This window comes from Melanostigma gelatinosum, assembly GCF_949748355.1.
Source record: "Melanostigma gelatinosum genome assembly, chromosome: 8".
NCBI lineage: Eukaryota > Metazoa > Chordata > Actinopteri > Perciformes > Zoarcidae > Melanostigma > Melanostigma gelatinosum.
Genome location: NC_136641.1, coordinates 6495493 through 6512146, shown reverse-complemented (window position 1 = coordinate 6512146; position 16654 = coordinate 6495493). Strand labels below are relative to the sequence as shown.

The 16654-nt window shown below is 43.1% G+C and overlaps 1 protein-coding gene across 1 annotated transcript in view; it reads right to left on the bottom strand.

Annotated features, from left to right (window-relative positions):
• Positions 1–16417, bottom strand: part of LOC306780845 (vitamin D3 receptor A) — a 56905-nt gene extending 40488 nt beyond the window's left edge. The window contains exons 1-2 of the mRNA XM_079273345.1: positions 16373–16417; positions 15306–15474 (exon numbers count right to left, since the gene is read on the bottom strand). The gene's annotated coding sequence lies outside the window, so the exon portion shown is untranslated. The remainder of the gene's footprint in view (positions 1–15305; positions 15475–16372) is intronic.
• Positions 16418–16654: the final 237 nt, after the last annotated feature.

The following is a 16654-nucleotide window of genomic DNA, read 5'->3' as shown; positions in this document are numbered from 1 at the left end:
TTCCCTGTAACGTATGATGATGGATGAGGGTGGTGGACAAAACCGTTACGGTATGTCGGCGTTATTTAAAGAGAGACACACGACAACGGCAAAACATCGGCATGTCCACACATATGAAGAGCCACCATCCCGTCTGTCAGCGACGGGGACACTCCGGTGTAGAAAACAAAGGATTTCTAAATCTGGTTAAAATGCTTGAGCCACGCTACGAAATCCACTCACGCACCCACTTCAGTGTGAAGCTGTTCCAGGCCTCTATGAGAAGGAAAAGACTGTAGAGACTGCTTTCACCACGGCGGAGTGATTCTTAGTCCGGTTCTGTAGACACGCCCCCTCTGTGAGAGTCACACACACACACACCTGGGCAGGTGCTGTAGACACGCCCCCTCTGAGAGAGTCACACACACACACACACCTGGTTCAGGTGCTGACAGAAGTATCAGAGTGAAGCTAGACAGGCCCAATAATATTCCAGTCACCACAGAAAGGTCGACCCTCTCCCCAGACAATGGAGATATTCTCATCTTTTTGAAAATAATGTCACAGTAATGTAACATTATTGTGTATTTGAATGGCATAACCTGACAGGAAGTAAACACAGACCAAGTTGTTGCTGAGCAGTTCAGTTCAGTGTAAACAGTGGAAGCTCACTGGCTGTTTCTTTCTTTCAACATTGATGAAAGGACGAGGATATCAACATAACTCATGTTGCACTTAAACTTAACAGAATTCTTGAATGTATTATTTTTATTTATTCATTTCATTTTGTTTCAAATTGGACATCTTCAATATTTTTGTTTTCATGTAAGACTATAGCCCAAAGTTCTTTGCTTTTAGTGTTCTTGAAGTTCTTTCATTAATAAATGGAAAGCAAAGTTATATTTGTCTCCTCCCCTTTTCTTTGTTGATCCGAAAAATTATCCGAACCGTGACTCCTGAACCGTGATCCGAACCGAACCGTGAGGTTTGTGATCCGTGACACCCCTAGTCTCTATGGAGCAGAAAGTTGGTTTTCCTCTCAATTAACGGCTTAACAGCATTCCAACAATTATACGATCACTAGGAGAATTCAGCATACAGAACTGCAGAGCAGAATATCTAATGGCCTCTGCTAGTTGCTTACAAATAAAGGACTATTATATTTTTGAGTATAGAGCCTAACAGTAAGGTGGATGCAGTTGTATCAGCCTAATGCACACACGACAGGTGTTTAAAGTCCAGATTGTCATCATTTACAGACAAAACAATTATGTCGCTGTCGATTTTAAAAGTGCACAGAAAGTGTTTGAACTGGTATGAGTCACTATCGGATTCAATAATCGGGAGTCGGGAGTCCTGCTGGTTCTCATCAGGGAGTGATGTACACAAGGTGATCCCAAGGTGAACCCAAACAACTGCAATTAACTGTAATTAACGGTAATTAAGTGAGTGGAAGGACAGAAAACCAGCAGTAGTCAGGGACAGTTTTGAAAGCTGCTTTCTACTCGTTTAATCTCAGAAACAGAAGCTCAGCCGATCCACACAAAAATACAGTTTTATCATCATTGCATTTGTTGCAAACTACAACTTTTAAACCTCAACCCTTTGGATTGATTTTCATCAGACGTTGTTTTGCTGCTTTTTTAATTAGTAGACACGTGGGAGGGAAGTGCAGTTTCTTAGTATTGATTTTCTCATCATTTACACAGAATGGATGCTGATAGACAACAGATTACAATTATACGATCACTAGGAGAATTCAGCATACAGAACTGCAGAGCAGACTATCTAATGGCCTCTGCTAGTTGCTTACAAATAAAGGACTATTATATTTTTGAGTATAGAGCCTAACAGTAAGGTGGATGCAGTTGTATCAGCCTAATGCACACACGACAGGTGTTTAAAGTCCAGATTGTCATCATTTACAGGCCACAATGTTAAATCCAAGATGTTGCCTGGCATTGCAATTATGTTTACCTGGTCTGTGTGTCATTGATACAATGCTACGATTGTTTTTTGAGAATAAGAAAGGTGTGGTTCCCAAAAAGATGACACACTTTTAGGCGAGCCAGGAAGTAGGCATCCACTGGATCCCTCCCTGTACAAGAAGACAATGGATTTTTACCAGAAAGTAAAACGCCTAAAACGTTTTTAACAAACTACACCCTTGTTTCATGAGTATACACAAGGAAGCGAACAAGTCGGCGTGATGACATTCTTTTGTTTCATTTAGCTTTTATTTTGAAATGGGGTGTGGGGGAGAAGGGGAGAGGAGATAGAATCATAATGTTAGATAAACACAAACCGGTTATTAAATGACAGGCTCATCACAAGCATTTCAGTTAGGATTCATTCTGTGGGGCTTTTATTTTAAAATGGTGTGTGTGTGTGGGGGGGGGGGGTGGAGGAGGAGGGGGAAAGACCTCTAAAGATCTCTAAGACCTGAATGACTGTATGAGAGAGACACACAGAGAGATAGAGGCTCTGATATCTCTGGCAAACTTTCTCATTTGGAGATTGTCTGATGTTTTATCTTTTACAGCTTACATGACTGTTGTCCTGCTCTGCCATGTCTTTCCTCGTCTCTCCCTCTTGTGGTGCGGTGTGTGTAAATGTCACTCTAATCAGGAAACTTATCAGAATCCTCATATCTGATTGGCCGAGCTGCAACACGTAACAGCTGCAACAAATCATGTGTGTGCGGCTTTTATTTTAAAATGGGGTGTGTGTGTGTGTGTGTGTGTGTGCGTGCGTGCGTGCGTGTGTGGAGGAGGGGGGAAAGACCTCTGAAGATCCTTAAGACCTGAATGACTGTATGAGAGACACAGAGAGATAGAGGGAGAGAAGTGTATGTGCGTGTGTGTCTGTGAGTCTGTGTGTTTATCAACATCACTAATTGGCTCAATCGCGAACACCTGTGTGCCTGAAGCCATTTGAAAATATTCTCCATAGAGATTCCATTGAAAATAAAAAGCTTAATAATTCAAAAAGTTTAAAGGTTAGAAATATGAAAAGTCAGAGCACCCCTCTGGTGAAAGCGCTGAACATTTTAATAGTTAAACGGTTTCTGTAGCTTAAAATATGAAGGAGAAGAAGAGGTGCGACGGAAGAAATAGAAGTTGAATAAAGAAACAGGATAACAACAGTTGGAATGCTTAACAGCATTCCAACAATAAAGAAACAGGATAACAATAGTTGGAATGCTTAACAGCATTCCAACAATGAAGAAACAGGATAACAATAGTTGGAATGCTTAACAGCATTCCAACAATTATAACACTGTTGGTTGCCGAAAAATGTCTTATTCAGTGTGCTGTTGTGCTCCACCCTTTTGTGTCACTTCTGGTTGCCAAAAGCATAGATGGCGACAGCCAAAAACGAAGACGACAACCAAAATCCAAGAGGGCAACGGCAAAATTGCTGAACTTGAGGCTTTGAAAAACGGCAGACCACAAACCGATGGGTGACATAAAGATAACCACATTAACTTCTTGTAAGTGTCATCCACATACACTTCCATCTGACTGATGCAACCTTGTTTTGACGGCTTCACACACACACGCAGAGGAATCATCAAGTCAAGACATGCTAGGACATAGATATTACTGCAAAATATATTCATCCATTCATCCAAATCTGACTGAATACTCAGAATGTGCCACACAAACAAAGGATGAATGAGAGGATGAGTGAAAGTGAGTGTTGTGAGAGCCACCCCAGTAAATAGACCATCTGCACGGCCCGGGTCTAATTTTGGAACGGCTGGGAGTGAGTTGAATCAACTGGTGTCGAAACTCCGGAGTACCCACAGAGATGAGCGAGTCTGTCCAACAGAGACACGACCTGACACAAATACTCGGTGGAAGAAGGAAGCGCTATGCTACAATTATTGGCATGATTAAGATAGATCTGCTGTACTTTTCTGCTTCATAACAGACAGATAATATCACTGTTAATATACTGCAAATACAGTGGGAACCGTTGACAGTGATCGACCTTGGGATAGAATCATTCCTCAACCAATGCCGTTTCTGTTTTTTTTACTTTACTCCCTTGGTACTTTGCCTCACTCATCTATTTACCTGATGTTAGTGCTGCGTGTACAGTGAAATCTCTCAATGAACGAATGTGCACGGAGAAAGCACCATCCTAAAATAGTATTGCATTGCGGCCCGAGCGGTAAACCAGTAATACCAGTCATAGCCAAAGGCTCATTGATAGCAGGGCCTGTGGTCTTACCTGTAGGGCTCCTGGGTGCAGGTACAAGATAACATCTACTCTTGCCTCCGGGGTGGAAGCCATGTTGATAAAGATGAAAATCTCTGTGGCAGTTGTTTGCGTGGACCAGGAGAGGATCGGTGGTCATGACGGCGCACACTGTCAGCTGCAGCTAGTAAGTAGTTATGAATGATGGCAGTTTACGACTGCCAAGGACACACACCGGCAGCTTGACTGCAAGGAGAGCATTTCAAAGACTTTTAGGATGTTAATCAGTGGGAGTTTAAGTTGATGAGTTCAGCCTTGGTGGTCTGACTTTTCCCTTTACTCTTCATGTTAATAACATCACTACGAGACAAAGCACAACTCTTTTGAACAAACGTACCCACTCACATCTGAAATGAATTCACAGAAAATAAACCTAAGAGCCCAAAATGATCAGAATCCTAACACATGAGTTCACTGCCCAACAAGGATGTTACCAGAGTGAATAGAGCTGAAACAAGTGTTAATAACCTCACATAAAGTCCATGCTCACTGATTTATCTTGTTTGAAGAAGAGACAAATATAATGTTGATTTTGATTGACATCACTTCACACCTGAATGAACTGAATTTAAAGCTTCAGGGCAATTCAGAGAAATCGATTTTTCTAAAATTTAGTAATTTATTTTTCACATTTTTGAAAAGCTTTCTATTATGTCAGTTGTTCTTTATTCCAGCCCTTATTTTACTTGAAATGAGAAGAACATTTATTTATGTATTATTTATAATCCATCCACTTAAAAACTGAGAATAATAATAATTAAAATATAATTGATGTGTACTTTCTTTATTTGATTTGACAGTTGTTGACTACACAGAGACGTTACTACTACGATATACATATGTGGCACAAAATAGCGCAAGCTAGATATTATTGTAATGTTCCGGACCTTTACCCGAGGAGATTTTCGCAATCTGGACCTTTTGGAATTTTAATTCAATACCCCTGCTTTATTCCATTAGATTACCAACTAGAGCTGGAGCTGTGAAAACAGCAGAGCAGTCAGCCACTCACATAAAACAGCAGTTCACAACAACCATGAAGAAAGAAACCGGCAACACCAATCTGACTCACTGACATCTAACATTTTCAATACAACAACACACACACACACACACACCATCTCGACATTAAATACTTTTATGGCCCTTCAAGCTGTGTCATTTTCCCAATAATTTAGACAGAAGGGCAAGGCAGTGTGCAGGGTGCATGTGGAGTGTGGAGAGAGAGAGTTGGAGAGACTACGTACGAGTGCGTGTTCTCCTTCTCCTCAGGCATATGCAAGCCACGATCAGCATCGCACTAAAACTAAATCTGACCCAAACCGTTCCCAGTTCCTGTCAAAAGCAAATAGTCTTAAACGCTACATAATACAGCGCACAGCAGACGTAGAAAAAAAGGTTCGGAGCAACACAGTGAAAACCATAACAAGGGAAAAAATGCAGAAAGAAAAAAGAAAAAACAGGGAGAGGAGGAGGGGGGGGGGGGGCAGAGAAAGCAAATATGGAAGAGAGGAAGAGAGGAAGAAGGGCAACTGCATGAAATGAGGCAGAGACAGAACGTAGATCGAGACAGAGCTTTGTTTAAGAGGCAAATTAAGACTTTACTGCTCCCAGGATTTAGAGTTAAGACCAATTTAGCAACAAACAAAAACAAAAAACAGGAAAGGCTGGGTTGCATTAACACCACTGGGTTTTAATTCAACTCTGGACAAGAATGCAAATAAAACTTCCTTTGACCACCTGAGGTGAAGTAAAGAAGACGAAATCAACATAAGAAATACAGACCAACGCGGCGGCATGTCCACTCTCCTCCTGCAGATGTATTCATTTGATTCCAAATAAATAGTCAACCCACAAAATGTATTATATTTCCATCAAGACGGTCCTGAAAATATTTTTTTTATTTAAATTAAATGGGTAATATATATATATATATATATATATATATATATATATATATATATATATATATATATATATATATATAATTATTGTTTGGCATGAAATAACGTAATCATCAATATTATTGACTTACAATATAATCAACGTTGCAGAGTTTAACATCACTTTGACTGTGGAATGAGATGAAATGAATGAGATTATAGAGCTCAACCTTTATGTAACACTACTGTACATACTGCAAATGCCACAGTATGCACAGTATGCACAGAAACAATCACACCATTTATCTGAGCACTAAAACCTTAAAATCAGCAAGGATATGAATCCAAGCAGGGCTTATTTTCCTGCCTTCTTCGACCGTTTCGGTGTTCCCTGACAATGCAAAGTGGACGGGGACACGACACTACTGAGGAGGGCACGACACTCACCAAAAAGAGGAGCAGGAGGGTACAGCCCACACACACACACAGAAAGAGCGGGAACACTCGGGTGCAAAATGGATGAATCAATAAGTATTGTATTTGTAATGCTGGATGCAAAGGTAGGTAAAATACATAAAAGCATGAGGAGTCTTCTCCTAATTCAAAATAGATTGACAAAGAGGATAAAGAAACCAGGTTTCAGGAAGCCTTTCAAAGACGTTAGTAATTCTATCGAGACCTGACTGGAATTATTCATCCAAAACCAGACACAAAGCCATCAAGTATAGCTCGACTACAGCACATGATACAGACAAACAGGAAAAGAGAAAAAGGTGTGCGAACAGATCTACAGACTTTTGTCACATTTTCACCCATTTTAGAGACAGTTTTGAGTTTTTAAAAGTGGTCTTATCAATTCTGCTTATCGGTTCCTTATTGATACTCTGAGCGGTTATTTTTGATTATCTTGTGAGAAAATAAAAACACAGAGGGGAGGTTTGCGACAGTGCTGTTTTCCACTCCGTAACTTCTAAAAGTACCGACAGCTGAACCGTAAACTCCGGACCCTATCGACACTTTGGGTTTTTACTCATTTAGGACTGGTTTCCGTTTAGAACAGAGTCTCGGGGGGGGGGGACATGACAAGTTATCCCCCCCCTTGACTCATGCAAAGTTGGTCTACAGGAGCTTTTACAGGGAAAATAGCTGCATGGCTGCTGTTGGGAACGAGGCCGATGAGAGCGGCGAGATCGAAGCAAAACCTTCGTCTGGCTGGTCGTGGGCCCGTAAAACCAAAGAAATGAGCTGAGAGATGTGAAACAACACTTTCCAGACTCTGCTGTTCGCACGTTTGACACATCGTTAAAAAAATATTAAACTGGTGCTGCTGCACTTATAGTCACAACGCAAAAAATGTTGTTTGTGCAACTCCAAGTCACAGGCCGTTCTTCTCACAGTGGGCTGACGGTTTAGAGCCAAGGACAGTCAGTCGCTGTTCTTCAAATACCAGCACTGCTGCAGGTCCACGACACACACGCACACACACACACACACACACACACACACACACACGCTTACTCTCCCTGTCCCAGGTTTAAAGAGCCGGTCGTCCAAGTTAACTCTCACATCAGTCGAATTAAAAAGCCTTGCTTTAAATCAACCGAAACACAGAAGGCAGTGATGGCTTTGACAGACTTTTGGCCGCTTAAGCAAAAGTCTTCAGCGTGGAGTTTGGTAGTCCGGTTCCAGTTAAACCAAATCAAAGTCGATGACTGAGCTGTGCATTTTCAGACACATACGGGCAGACTTGTATTGCTTCTTGTTCAAGGCCTGTGTTGGTGTGACATGGGAAATGGTGTTTGACCATGAAATGTCAAAGCTTTTTTTCCTCGTGACGCGGTGTTCTTTTATGTCATTTTCACCAAAACGTCTCATTGCACTTCTCTGGGAGACAAAGGGTGACCGACCAATGTTCCTGACTTTTACGGAAGCTTTCAGAAATGCCTAGGCTATATTTAGTTTTACCTACTGGAGCACAGTTGGAATTACAATATTCTGCCAATTTAAAACCGTAAAATATGACACAAATATTGAACCTGATGATTTGTGTGGGGTCAGGGGTGGCGGGGGGACTGGCAATGCTGGGCTTGATTTTTTCATTTCAGAACTTGGCATGAGTTTCTGTCACCTGAATCCAGATCTGCAGCCCAATCCTCTGCAAAGACAGGCCGACGGTGATTCTAGTCTCTTGTTAAGCATTTAAGCCGCTCTTTGCTCACGTTAAGCCCCGTGTGTGTCCCGCTGAAAGAAAAGTGGGGCCTGTGCTGCGTCTTCAGACAACAGGTAACATGGATGCTGATGAACATTGTATGAAGGGCTGACGCTCGGATCGGTGCCTGAAGGCATATCTTGGTCACAATGGAAAATATTCAATAAACTTACTGCCAATTTAAATTGGACTTTAATATTTCACTTTCCCTGCACATATTGCATTGATTGCATGGATTAAACATACTGTTGAAAGCCATAGTGCATGAATACTATACACAGGCATGATGCAGCTAATGAAAATATTTGTATAGGGGGAAGTACATTCCTGACCCACTTGCACAACAAAAATCATAATCATTATATTTTCAAAGGGGAATACATTTGTTGCCATCTAACACAAACGGTGTTTGTATTGTGCCACAACATGCTGCATGAACACTGATCTCTGTGGTCTATGGCGTTGTTGTTCACCACCGCCACCAGTCACTCAGACGTCCGGCCCTGAGCACTGGCAACGCGCTCAGCGATACTTGTAAGGTTGCCGCTATTGACATTCATCTCGCCGAGCCCTTCGGGGGCTTCACACGAGAACTAATCGCAGCAGCCACAACACCAGAGCCGCCATCATATTTATGTTGTAGCTGCACAATTACCTCTCATAAGGAATCCATTATCCCCTGTTTAGCACGTCCACATTAAAGAGGGCGGAGGAGAGGAGGAGGCTGGAATAACGGAATACAAATGAAAAATGGAGTAATCCCTGACATGTAGTTTCCCAAAGCAGACATGTTTTCTTCTCTTTATTACAGGTGTATTCCTCACAACGGGGATTCGACCTTTTGGCCAGCTCATTAAAGCATTATAGATTTTGCCACTGCGAACACCTGGTGTCTGTCTGGTAGCTCTTTACTAGCAGAGTGGTGCGTTTTGTTTGAAATAAGCAAAAAGAGAAACTGGTTAGTACCGTACGAACGCCGTGGTTTAACGGACAATGGGGAAAATTCAAGAGCAAAAGACAACGAGAGCACTGAGCTGTTTGGATGATGGGAGAACGCAGAGGTGCAGAGCAGAAATACTGCAGCAGCTTGTAACAAAAGAAGATTAAAAAAATGGAAGAATGTATGGTATTGCTGTTGTCACTCTATTTCTACTTCATCTCACGTTATTGTATGGCAGTACTAATGACACATCTTCTCTCGACTGGATCAAATCAAGTTCAGGTGTATCATTCTCCAAGTTCATATTGCATTAACCACATATCAATAAATGAGGCTTACACACAGGGTTGTAACGGTGTTATATATTAATAATAAGTTATTTGTTATATGTGAATAATACAAACAACAACAGGTACCTATTTTGAATCTGTCAGATACATATTTTATCATCGTTGAAGTGAATGGAAGCATCATACACATTATTGTTAAAAAGGACTCAGATCAGGGCCAATAATAAAAACTTGATCGGGACGTCCCTCCACATTACCAGTTGCTTTAAAACATCCTTCTTCTACGCCTGTGACGAGGGACCATCTAAATCTGACAGCAGTGCAGATTAAACTGGAATCAGTATCCAAATATTTGTCTGAACAAATCCCCAGCCCCATCCACAGCAGTGTTGATTCAGGACAACACCGGCATCACGGCTTGCCAAATATAAATAAAAATCACAGACCGACACCAACATGCACCCGAAGCAATCGTCGCCTGCCGTTCTACTTCGTTAACAGACGAAGTGTCGCCCATCTGCCATAACCTACCCGGTCCCATGGAGAGGCTCTACACGTCCTGCACCTGATGCTTAAAAAGGACAGGCTGAGGCTGAGCAGCATTATGGGCCAACAAGGAAAACCAGCATGTTCTGTATAACGAGTAAGTAAAATAAATGAAACACTATTTATATCATGATAGCTCTCCCTTTAACATATTCAACCCATTGTGGTTCATGATGCAAATCAGTAAGCAGGACAGATCTGTGGTTGGATTGGATTGGCATATCATTTCGTTATCTTTTTGCATCATTATTCAGTTTTAAACACATTTGCGTGAGGTTTCTTTTACCTCTTAGCTAATTCTCAGTTGATTTGATTCTCCTGTTTGAACTCAAACTGCGGATTGATTTTGTCTTCTGCGATAATAAACTGTTTCTGCTGTTGTTGTTTTCGGGACTGACGGTTGGTTATGTGAGGGTTTTAAGTTTTATTTCATGCATTCAGTGTCTGTGAGATGGGGTTTGAGGAATGTGCAGGAGTGGGGGTGGTGTGAAAGTGGCAGGGAGAGGTGTGAAGTTTAGGACAATGGGGCATAGGCCCAGGTGGGGCTTGTTGGACTTCAGCCAATCAGTGAGCTGATCGATGAGCTGAGGAATGCAACTTTGAGGGGACAAAGGGTTTGAAGCACGGGGGAATTTCAGATCTTCTGCTGGCCACCGAGGAGGCAGACCAGCCTTCTGGGTGGCTCGGATTGGATCTCACATTTGATTTTATATATATATGTTTGTTTTGTTAATAATTGTGTGATTAGGTTTGTAACTGTTTGTATCTGTTTTTATGCTTCTTGGATAATAAATCCATTTGATTTTTACTTTAACCTGCTGTTGTGTTTTGGAGGCGACTGAGACAGCATGGCTGCAAGGGGGGGGGGGCGATTTCTCCCTGTGTCCAGAAGTTGTGGCCTTAACAAATTTGGCACCGCAGATGGGACTTGACGAACTCTAAGACGGGGATGTGGGACCGCGGATACTTTCGGAGTGTACACGAATAAAAGGTGAGCAGAGCCATTTTAATAAAAATCTGTTTTGGTAATCTTAGCCGAAAGTGTTCACGGACCGCATAGACCCTGAGGGCCGCATCTGGGCACAGAGAAAGACCGCAGAGTAACCTGTAGCTGGAAAAGTGCATTCTCCTGACATTTACGCTAAATAAGACCTCAGAGAGGCCGGGTTGGAGTCCCGCAATGTGTTAAATAAGACCTCAGAGAGGCCGGGTTGGAGTCCCGCAATGTGTTAAATAAGACCTCAGAGAGGCCGGGTTAGAGTCCCGCAATGTGCTAAGTAAGACCTCAGAGAGGCCGGGTTGGAGTCCCGCAATGTGCTAAATAAGACCTCAGAGAGGCCGGGTTGGAGTCCCGCAATGTGATAAATAAGACCTCAGAGAGGCCGGGTTAGAGTCCCGCAATGTGATACGCTAAATAAGACCTCAGGGAGGCCGGGTTAGAGTCCCGCAATGTGATAAATAAGACCTCAGAGAGGCCGGGTTAGAGTCCCGCAATGTGATACGCTAAATAAGACCTCAGGGAGGCCGGGTTAGAGTCCTGCAATGTGATACGCTAAATAAGACCTCAGAGAGGCCGGGTTAGAGTCCCGCAATGTGATATGGAGAATACAGCGAAAAAATAGATGGCCTGTTAAACCAGAGGCAAATATAAGGGTGGACTAAATTGGGGTTCCTTGAAAAAGGCAGTTTTTGCCAATTAAAATGTGATCAACTTGGAGTGTGCTTAGAGAAGAGAGAGAAGTGAAATGTATAATGAGTTTGTTGGACAAAATATACTGCTGTCTCTGTTTCTCTGTCTCCCACACAATCTGAGTTGTAAAAGGTGGAGATTGCACATGTGTTCTGGTACGAGGACCAGGAATGGTGTGAAAGGACATGTCTGACTGGCAGCAAGTCAGACTCAGTTCACTGACTTAAAAAACACCGATGATCCTGGCAGCAGAGCTGGTTACACCCACTGAGACAGCGGCTTCATTAACCCCCCTTCCCCCAAACCACTCCACAACCCCCAACCGGAAAGGACAAAGGCACTGGCAAGCTGAGCGGTGTCATGGACAGTTCTCTTCACCACCCACACGAGAACGAGCTACCTGAACAGTCACTGCACTCACAGACTCACCTGAACTTTTTGACAGAGATACACACTTACATGAGTGAAAAGCAAATTCCCCACCATTGGACGACGAAGAAACACCCAGAACTATGTGACCTTAGAGGCACAATGTGTTGTCTGCTGTTTTTTAGCATGTCATTTGTAACACCTATTCTGCTTACACATCATGATGACACCTATGTGTAAAGAATAATCCTTTTCCCTCAACAGCTTGTACTTACTTTAGCAATGCCACACGAGAACTGTTATAAATGCTTTTAATATACAGGGCAACCAGTTATGAGTGGATGATGCATTGATGGATACAACTGTTTCATGTACTCACTCTGAAGAGTGAGTAAAGGGGGAATTGTGAGGGTTTTAAGTTTTATTTCATGCATTCAGTGTCTGTGAGATGGGGTTTGAGGAATGTGCAGGAGTGGGGGTGGTGTGAAAGTGGCAGGGAGAGGTGTGAAGTTTAGGACAATGGGGCATAGGCCCAGGTGGGGCTTGTTGGACTTCAGCCAATCAGTGAGCTGATCGATGAGCTGAGGAATGCAACTTTGAGGGGACAAAGGGTTTGAAGCACGGGGGAATTTCAGATCTTCTGCTGGCCACCGAGGAGGCAGACCAGCCTTCTGGGTGGCTCGGATTGGATCTCACATTTGATTTTATATATATATGTTTGTTTTGTTAATAATTGTGTGATTAGGTTTGTAACTGTTTGTATCTGTTTTTATGCTTCTTGGATAATAAATCCATTTGATTTTTACTTTAACCTGCTGTTGTGTTTTGGAGGCGACTGAGACAGCATGGCTGCAAGGGGGGGGGGGCGATTTCTCCCTGTGTCCAGAAGTTGTGGCCTTAACAGTTAAACAAAACAGGCGATTTTTCCAGACCAAACTAGTAATCAATTAGTGGAGATCACCAGATTAATCTGTTAATCCATTGTATAAATAATTGTTATCTGCACCCCTTCTAGTCTCCTTTCAGTTTACAAAAAAACAAAACTGTCAATCCATATCAGGGCAAAGACTCCTCTTGTGTAAGACAACACTTGCTTTTAAAGTCTGCTCCTGAAATCAATTTCAGTAGCCAGCATGATACAATCAGTCGAGCGATTGTGTTGCAGTGAGACGTCCCTGCTCAAACATCTTTAAAAGCAAATAAGAAGCAGCACTGACTCTAAACCCCGTGAACTGAACAAAGTCTCTGGAAAACTTTAACTCGTTGCATCAAAGTGTGCAGACCTGTGGGTACAGTTTGTGCGAACGTGTCTGTGTGTGCGCATGTATGCACACATGCATTCCATATTGCCTGGAACTAGCTTATGTTTCAAAATAGTGTGCTGCACCTTGAGGCCCCCGTGCATCTGTTCTCATTTTACAACCTGCCTGTGTAACAGAGTTAATGATTCCACTTGCCATCACTGGCCATTGGTTGCTAGTATTACTATATTATTTAAGTTATTGCTAATCCTGATCATTTTCACATTATTTCCTTGTTTAAATATCATTTACAACGTATCATTAGTTCCCCATGGAGACAAGTGGGTTGTGTGTAACAGCGCCCTCTGCTGGCTGCTTGCAGACTCTAGTGGTTTTAACTGATTTAGCATTTAGCATGAGTAACATGCTAACCACAGTTAGCTTAAGTATTTGTCCCTTTTGATTTAACAGTGTTCCGGAGCTTGTGACCACAACGTTGTCTATGAGAGTCACTGAAGCTGTTCTGTCTTTTACCAGCTATATTCTGTCCGATGAATAAACGTCTGGTTGGAGCCATCAAAATATATCGTGTCCTGAATTAAACACAACGCAACGGAGAGTACGCAACTGCTACACCTGTAACTCAGCGGCGTACGAACCTCCTGAGCACAATGTGCTCCACTAAGCACCTCATTACAGAAAAATAGCCTTTGTAACCCGCTGAGGTAATCGGTGGGTGGGAGGGAGCCTTTGGATTGAGGGAGTCACCGCGGCAATGTGACACAGCGATTGTCCCTCTCAGGACTCAAAGCGCCGTACCTCCCAGCTCTTTTCCAGATTCATAAAAAGCAGTGATAAACCGTGGACTGACTCCGCGTTTTCAGAGCATGATGTACGTCTCTCGCGCTGGCAACGTGGAGCGGGAGGGGCTGAGAAACACAAGGCTGTGTTACTGGAGACATGATTCTCAAGGGTTTGGGGCCAACAGCGGTGGGAGGTAAGTGGTCAGTGAATCACGTTATTGCAGGGTGCGTTTACTCACAGTGTAGGCGAGCAGCAACCCAGTAATAAAATAACAACGTGTCAAACACAAGCAAACAGAACCACAACGTGGCAAAAAGATTTCCCTAAAAATACACAAAACATCAACTTTCCAATCTCATAGTTGCATCAAATTTACGGAGGATACATTGAGTTTCATCATATGCAATGTTACAAAAACAACAACAAGAGAGACTGGAACAGTCCCTGTAATTCCAGCTCAGAACTAGAAACAGAACAGCTTTTGTATTTTTACATGCTATGCTAAAAAAAAGTCCAAATAGAAAATCCCAGGAAATGTGGGAAAAGAAACAATCTCATCATACAAAAGTATAACTGACATGCAGTTTCATTTCTATTCAGACAAGGGAACCACCCTCCGCCTGAGGAAACACTCACAGAAATCCATTATGCCCATACTTAAATATACTGCCACTACTTCAATAAAAGTCAAATAAATAAAATCTGACTGAAAGAGGCACTGATGGATGGGCACTGGCCCTTGGCGCAGCAGCAGCAGGCAGACGGGATAGGCATATATACACACACACACACACACACACACACATGTGGAATGTGGAGGGAAGCACCTGCCGGCAACACCACCACCACCACGCACAAAAACATAACTGGGACGATGCTGCAGTGTAACACGTTTTAAAAGCGAAATGGATGTGCAGTGTGAAATAAGCATGTGGCCTCGACCGAACGTAAATGTATGGTATGGCGCGGAAACAAAGAGAAAAGCTGCCCATAGGCTGCGGCTAGCTCATTACAGTACAAGCTAGCCGGAGTCTCGTGCGTTTCTGTCACACACAACAAAAAAGCCAAGCTCGTGAATGCTCACTCACCAGATGTGGCATATCAACCTTCACTTCGTGCAGTAGCAGAGGGGACCCCCAAGTATTGGAGCCAGGTCGCCAAATTGTCCGAGCCAGTGGAGTTGAAGGCAGCTTTCTTTCTTTCTTTTTTTGAACAATTTCCCCACGCTGGAAAACTTTTCCTCCGTATAAAACAAAACTGTCAACAGAGAAGAAAGGAGGAGTGATTAGACTGGCCTATCTAACGCTCAGGGGGGGGGGGGGGGGTATTGAGCCCCTATGATGACGTTCCGTTATTTCTCGCACGAACACACTGTTACGCCAAACGTCATTCAATAAATCTGGCAATTATTGCCTCGCTTAATCTCGAGGTAAACACTTCTGAAGAAACAGGACTTCAGACCTTTCGCGGACGTTCGGCACGCACGTTACACGTGATGCACTTCATCCAAACAACACTTCCAAGTTTTGTGGTTGTGTTCACGCTGCTCGGGACCGTAACCTACGCGTTGCTATTTCGCTCAGAAAACGTGGCACTAAAATCAGGGCCAGTATGTACCGTGTTTTGCATGTGGGTAGGGAGGGGATCAAATATATTTATGATTTAGGTCTGTAAAATAATGTTACTAGTTCTGTACATTCGCCGACGTGCACAGCCATGTTCAATTGCCACATTTTTTTAAAAAGGGGGTTTTGCCGTCCCCCGGTTTTCTCTCCGCACGGCGATAACTCGGCTCGGACACTGGCTAGCAAAAGCGGGAAGCGGTATAACTATGTTATATGTTGTTGTGTGAACTGGCCTCGCTGCAACGACAGTAAACGCCGAGGCTCGCTGCGTACACCGTTGGTTGTTGGCAGCATGTCAAAACATTGCAGCCCGTTGAACAGCAACAACAACGACTAACGCTACGTTCCCAGCAGCCCACTTCAGTTGCATGGAAAAGCGCGTGTACCACTCTGCCTGAAAGCACTTCTCGGCAAAAACGAAACGATCAAAGAGCAAAAACTACAATGCCTAAATGTACAATTCTACTGTTACGTCTCCTTTCACTCCGCGGAACGCCCCCAAAGGTAAAGGAAAGTGCGAAATAACTTACATTAGTCCATGCGAAGGGCAACGTAAGCAGACACTCTGTTCGTCCACTTTTTTAGATCTGTAACAACATAGACGGGCAGCGCTTCTCCATGGTCCCGCCCCCACGGTTTACTAGTCAGGCATATCTATACAAATATATAACCCCTCCAGTGTCCAATCACAGCTCTCCACTCCGGAGTAGTGTCTGCTCCCATTGGTCGAGAACCGTATCCGTCTCGATCCCGAGTCTACAGCTGTCTCCTTACCATATAGGGGTGTGTCATGACGTCACAGACGGCCTGAT